At 44.8% G+C, this 6971-nt stretch overlaps 1 long non-coding RNA gene across 2 annotated transcripts; it reads left to right on the forward strand.

Annotated features, from left to right (window-relative positions):
- LOC147654851 (uncharacterized) lies at positions 1-3335 on the forward strand. 2 transcript variants are annotated; one of them, XR_015283272.1, is made up of 3 exons: positions 1-114; positions 470-630; positions 1026-3335. It is a non-coding gene; the product is annotated as an uncharacterized LOC147654851 (long non-coding RNA). The 2 variants fall into 2 exon arrangements; XR_015283273.1 differs by lacking the exon at positions 470-630.
- Positions 3336-6971: the final 3636 nt, after the last annotated feature.

A 6971-nucleotide genomic window follows, 5' to 3' on the forward strand; every position in this document is an offset into this window, starting at 1 on the left:
GCAGGGCTGGCTGGGGGCCTCAGTTGAGTGGGGCAGGTCAGGGAGCTGGTGCAGGCTCCAGAGATGCTGGATTTGGAGGGTAGTGTTCTGCTCTGCTTGAGGCTGCTCTGGCTGGTCAGTGTCCCAGGAGCTCCCAAAAAGCACTTGGAAATTCTGTATCCTGGAGCTTGCAAATTTTCCTGGCTCCTGCAATCTTTATTTTCCAGGAAAGGGGACAAACTAAACCCTCCAATGGTTTGGTTTCTGTTTTTTTTTTTAAATTTAAGGTATTCAAAATAATGCCATTGGTGTCAAACATTGCTTCTCCCTGGGGGAATATGAGACAGGAACCAAAAATATGTTGTCACAATGCACACTACCTGAGAATTTCATCAAATTAAAAAGAGCAGTGAATAAGAAAAGGCCTGACTGTTTAAAATAGATAGGATAGAGTCTCTTTCCTTCTCTAACTTTAGTCTGTTTGCTCCAGAAACATCGGCTGTGACGATAATTCAGTCATCTGTATTCTGCACTTTTTTAATGGGATGCCAGCTCCTGATTTTACACAAAAGTTTTATGATAGACTGTATTTCAGCAGAAATTACTGTTTTCAGCTTGGTGCTCAGGGTGCTAAAATTATCAGTGTCTGAGGTGGGTTGACCCTGGTGCCCACCAACACCACTCTGTCACTCCCCACCTTCTCTGGGCAGGGGAGGGAAATTACAATAGAGGGCTGTGGATTGAGATAAGAACAGGGAGAGATCAATCACCAGTTATGGGCAAAACAGACTCAACCTGGGGAAATCGTTTTTATTACCAGTAAAATCAGAGTAAGATACTGAGAAATAAAATTGGATCCTAAAACCACCTCTCCCCATCCCTCCCTTCTCACTAGGCTTAATTTACTGCCCATCTTCCTACTCCCTTGTCTTCCCCAGTGGTGCAGGGGGATGGGAAATGGGCACTGTGATCAGTTCATCACTCATTGTCTCTGCTGCTCCTTTCTCCTCATGGGGAGCACTCCTCACACTCTTTCCCTGCTCCAGCATGGAGACCCTCCCATGGAAGACAGTCCTCCTTGAACTTCTCCAGCAATACTCCGTCCCACAGACTGCAGTTCTTCACAAACTGCTCCGGCATGGGTCCCTCACACAGGGTGCAGGCCTTCTGGAACAAACTGCTCCAAGGTGGGTCCCCCCCAGCATCACAAATCCAGCCAGCAAACCTGCTCCAGCGTGGGCTCCTCTCTCCATGGGTCCACAGGTCCTGCCAGGAGCCTGCTCCACTGTGTGTCTCCCAAATGGTCACAGCCACCTTCAGGTACCTGCTCCAGAGTGGACATCCAAGGGCTGCAGGTGGATCTCTGCTCCACCATGGACATCCAAGGGCTGCAGGTGGATCTCTGCTTCACCATGGACATCCAAGGGCTGCAGGTGGATTGCTGTTCCCCCATGGACCTCCATGGGCTGCAGAGGCACAGCTGTTTCCCCATGGGCTACAGGGGAATCTGAGCTCAAACACCTGAAGCACCTCCTGCCCCTCCTTCGTCACCGGCCTTGGTGTCTGCAGAGCTGTTTCTCTCACATATTCTAAATCTGCCCTTCTCCAGCTTCACCTGGGCAGGTTTCCCCCCTTCTTAAGTCTGTTATCCCAGAGGCACCAGCACTTTTGCTGATGGGTTCAGTCTTGACCAGCAGCATCTCCGCCTTGGAGTCAGCTGGCATTGGCAGCACAGGGGAAGCTTCTGGCAGCTTCTCACAGAAGGCAGCCCTGTAGCCCCTCCTGCTACCAAAATCTTGCCTTGCAGATCCAACACATGTCCCAGTGTTCTAAATAGATGATGCACAATGTGACATCTGAAGAGAAGAGCTCAGAGGGTGCCACATTTTCCAAAAAATTGCCATCATTCAAATGCTATAGGATCTGCAGTTGGAGTGAAGGCTGAGGCAGGGGAAGAGGAAAACCTTTTTGCATTATAACAATTAAAATGCTACCATGGAGTTTGAAGGTGCAAATCAGGCTATAACAAAACATGAGTGTGCATGCTTTCAACACCAAAATGACTTACTGGCTGCTAATTAAATCTCACTGCAAATAGGATTTCATTTTTATTTTTTGATGGAAAAAGTGCTTTTATTACATTTACTTGGCTGACAGCCAGGAATACAGCTCAATATGAATCAAGCAAAGTTAAAGGCCTTCTGCAGCAACATATGGCTTGCTTGGGAAGTATGAGTCATAAATGGAACCAGATGCAAAAAAAAAAAAAAAAAAAGTTATAAGAAGGTAGCAACTGTCCTCAGACAGATGCCACTATTGTTATTTCTGATGTTTCCACCTCATTGTGAAAAATTTTCACATGCATATTGGTGAACAATTTTTTTTTTCATTATGGATTGCTGCCTGTTTCAAAGCTCTTCAGTGGCATGGGTCCACTCAGTCTCCTCATGCAGCTACTTCATACCTTACACAAGCTGTTTTGTTCTTGCGAGTTATTAAAACACAGATCTCAGTACTGTTTGTTTCTTCTGGTTTCAGGGTGTTTCTTAACATATGCAGGGCTGGCCTTTAGTTTGTTCTCCAAGTCCTGTATAAATACAGGCTAATAGAAGTATGTCCTTGCCTAGGAAGAAACCCCACGGATGCTTTGTAACCACACCCTGTGCTTATCTGTGGGAGGGCGTGTGTGCATATGCCTGTACACACACAGCCAGCCCAAGTGCCAAGAAAATGACAACCAACAGGGGAGGGGAGCCATCAGGGACTGTCTTCTGCCAAGAGCTTTGACTGCCAGCAGCGAGGCAGCAGGTAAACATGGGGACGACCAGAGCAGTGATGGGGGAGTGAGCAGCCTGGGTGCATTTTGGCACTGTTATTAGGGCTCCCAGCTTTGTCTGGTGGCTGCTGCTGTAGGACTGCTGTCAAGGACTTCCTACAACCACATAAAGAACTACCTGCCTGTGCACCCATTGCTGTGTTGAGTACCCAGAGGGTTGGTGTGCCTCTAGCACAGGGGCCCATAAGTTTCTAAGAGTTTGACTCTTGAGCTCTAAATACCATTTTCTTTTTGCCAGAGTCTTATTGCACCTTATTCCTGTTGCTTTTCTCCTAATTTTTCCAGCCTTTCACTCCCCACTTCTCATTAAGTATGTCAAGAGATTTGTCCAAATTTAACTCATCAAGAGCCCCTTCCATCCGACGTAAAATCCTCTATGCTACAGGTAAAACAGATTCTCTGTGTCTCCCTGCTGAGCAAAGCCTAACCAGTCCTGGTCTAAAAGGAAGTAATGTCTTATATGTTCAAGTCCTGTGGAAGAAAATGGCCAGGGACTCTTGAACAGTGACACAATTCACGTGGTGCAAGCAGTGCAGGTGCAAACACCAGGGTGGTAGGGTAGGCTGTAAATCAATCTCCTTCACTCAGTGGTGGACACCAGATGACGACTAAACAGTGAACACTGCAACATGTTGTCCTATGCATGTGTTCTGCCAGCCCCAGCTCTTCCACCAATGATCCTCCAGTGTGGGCCTGTTTGCACAGCCCCTACAACAACAGGGCAACACAGGGATGATGTCCTGTGGCTAAGCCCTGATGTATCTCCTCAGAGGTGTATTCCTGTGCAGTGGTGAACAAGGCCCTTGAAGAACTTTGCTTTGTGCTGTAGCCTGTTCTAGCAGGATGCACAAGAGCTGCCCAGAACCTTGTTCATATCTCCCACCTGGAAACTCAGTGCTTAAACCACAGCTTGAACCACTGCCTTTTTCTTAGTGGGCATTCTGTCCTTAGAAAGAAAGGCTTAGTATTGACTAAATGGCTACCTGATAACAAAGCATCTCACCTTATTTGATCTGCAAAGTTGGTGAGTCACCTGCTTCTCTCAGTGGAAATGTGTTTGGAGTCAATGGCTATGGCCTGCCCAAAATGCCCAGTCACAGTCATGCCAGCTCCAGCCTCTCTCACTGCAGTTCAAGCTACTGCCCAGCTACAGCATAATCTGACATATGAACAGGCTGGCTGAGCTGAAGAGGGGGAACTGGCTCAACTCATAACTCAGGTGTGTGCTTCCTCCCTCTTATATTAGTAAAAAGTCAAATTACAGGCAAACATTACCTCCCAGGGTTTGCAATACAGTTTATGTGCAACCCTTTGCACTTTAGGAATTCAGATTGCATATCTGAGTTGGAAATATTATTTCCTTATTTTGTACCTTGTGTCTGATGTCTGGGATCATGACCGAGAGGAATCGTTTTTAAAGTGATATCAAGGACTGAAGCTAAGGAGAGAATTACTTGTAAGGCTGTTGCTTTGTATTCAAAGAAATCCTCTGGGAAGGTAGAGGTAATTTCAGAAGACTGCATTGGCCTCTGGGGAGAACAAGAATCTGTCACCTTGACTGGGAACCCAGAGTTAAGATGGACAATGAATGGATAAAAAAATTATACCCATGATAAAACCAACCTCATGACACACTATGCTACTTACAAGCAGATAGATTTTGCAACTCTTTCTCATGCTGATGACATCAATGGGATTACTTAAGTGAACGGGTGTTTATTAAACATGAATAAGAGCTATACAGCATTAAATGCACCCCAGTTGGGCTGGGGGTTTGGGAGTTCATGTTCATGACTAATTCTTGGTGCTTGCTAAGAAGAACTGGGAGTGCCAGCAAAGGAGCTTCCAGCTCCTGGGGGGAATGGCTTTACTTTCTGTGCATTAATTGTATTAGTCTTGCTCATTGTGAAGGAAAAATTGAGCTCTCCATCTTACCCTCCAAAGGCTTCCTACCTCAGGAAGAACTGTGGGAGGTTTTGTGTGCAAATGCTCCATAAGAAGAAAAGACCAAAAGAATGGAAAAAGTCTGTCTCTATAGCAAACTCCCACAGAGAGAAATTTCAAGGGGGTTGGTCCTACCAAGAGAGAGGTATGTGCTTAACACACCCAGAGAGGCCCCATTGATTAAAGATATTTTAAATCATCATATGGTCTCTGCCTTAACTTGTAAGCTCTTTTAGTCACAGATTTTGTCTGCCTCTTTGGCCAAGATTTTGTTTCAGACAGAGCATCCTTCCAAGCACAACACTTGTGGCAGTGTAATGGGTAACCCTATTTCTTAAGCACAGGAAACCCAGCGGTTTTTCCATGCTTGAGGGCATGCTAAAGGGTTATTTTAGCATGCACTGGAGGCCAAATTTTCTCATGGAACATGCGTCCTGGCCCCTGGGGAGACTGAGCCTGTCCCTAGTACACAGGCAGCCCTCTAGAGTGCCTCATCTCTGCTGTTGCAGATCCAACAACATAGATGCCCTGATTTATTTCTACAGGAGATTTGGCTTTTAATTTTGCATGATTTTCATGTGCAGCTGGATGGAAAAATAAATGCCTGGAGCTGAGTTTTGTTTTGAGTTTCTGAGATTTCCAGGTGAGTACAAAATGTATTAACAGCAATCAAAACCAGATCTGTACTTTTACAGACCAAATATATATGTCCTTAGACTATATGTGGCTACAATAAACCATAGACAGTTGTATTTAGCAATCCATTTGTTCCACCTCACTGAATGTACACTCATGATGATGAGTTGCTACCATAACTCTCAGTGCTGCACACTCACAGGGCCACAGCAAATTTCAGCTTTTTAAAGAGTTTCCTGTTGTCTTAGCAGTACAATTTTTCACGGCTGCCCTGCATCACCAGTCTAGCGACAGCTTACTGACAGCTGACAGCAACATAGAAGGAAAATCCACCAGCTTTGGGCTGTTTGTTCCCATCAGCACAGAAATCTGGAAGTTGTTCCAGGTGGCCTGGGGGGACAAAGCCCCAGGCAACAAACTCCAAGGCCAGAGGAAGGTTTGAAAAAAGGACAGTTTCCCAAGAGTCAGGGGTAGGTCACTGGTCCTTTTAAAGTGCAAATTGGTAACCAAAAGAGGGAGAGACAATAGTAAATGAAACAGCAAAAAGCCCTAAAAAGGCTGGAAGTATCTTTTTGTATAGCAGGTTACACTTCCTATTACATGATAATTTTGTGATGTTTGCATTCAGATATCTGTCCCTCCCAGGAACAGTGAAATTATAGCAGCTCTATGTGGAGACCAAGTTCAAATAGCCAAACTTGCAAAGAGATATTTTAACAAAAAGCTGTATGTAAGCACCTGTATGTGAGCATCTGGCTGCTGCTGAGAATGAGGCCAGGTAGAACATTTGAAAGCAACTTGTAGTGAATTGCTTTTTGGAATCTTCGGATATATTAAATGTTCCTAAGGAATTCAACTCTTCAAAAGCAAGAGAACATCCAAGCCTTTGTTTAGAATTTACTTTAAGACTCTTACTCACTAGCAGAAGAATTAAAATTTCAAGGCTAAAAAGAGATATGTGCAACAGGAGCAAATTAGAAAATTCAGCCTTTAGATTTATGTATTCTGAATGAGAAGATTAATTAATTTAAAAGAACATCCTAAAGCATCCATGTCATGGGTAACAGGTGTAAGTTTTTGTTCTGCTGTGGGATCCTTGATATCATGGGAGGATAGGTTGCTTCCATGGTACAGAATATTTATTTTGCTGGATTCTTCTCTGCATTGTACTGGTGGCACATTAATATCCAGTGCACTCTAGTGAGCCAAGTGAAGTATATTAATCAGGACATACAAGAGATTAAGTACTGTAATATTTTGTTACGCTGGAGGCAGCTGGTGTCTTGTGGCAGATGTGATGATTTGGGGGGTTTGTCTAAGAGAAGTTTATGGGTTATGGATTTTGTAAATTTGTGCGATTCAAAAAACTCCGTTGTGTCAGAAAGCTGATCTTTGTGTCACTACTACCTTTCACCCTCTGACTCGGACTAGCTAGCATTCCTAGGAGGAGCTGGCACGGGGCTTGCACAGATAATTAGTGATGCCTTGCAATGCTCACATGCTGAGCAATGGCAAGTCAAACTGGTTCATCGCTGCATAACTCAGTTTGGCAATGCTGTCACCTGGCAAGGGACTG

This window comes from Cyanistes caeruleus, chromosome 2 (assembly GCF_971803275.1).
Source record: "Cyanistes caeruleus chromosome 2, bCyaCae1.hap1.1, whole genome shotgun sequence".
Lineage (NCBI taxonomy): Eukaryota > Metazoa > Chordata > Aves > Passeriformes > Paridae > Cyanistes > Cyanistes caeruleus.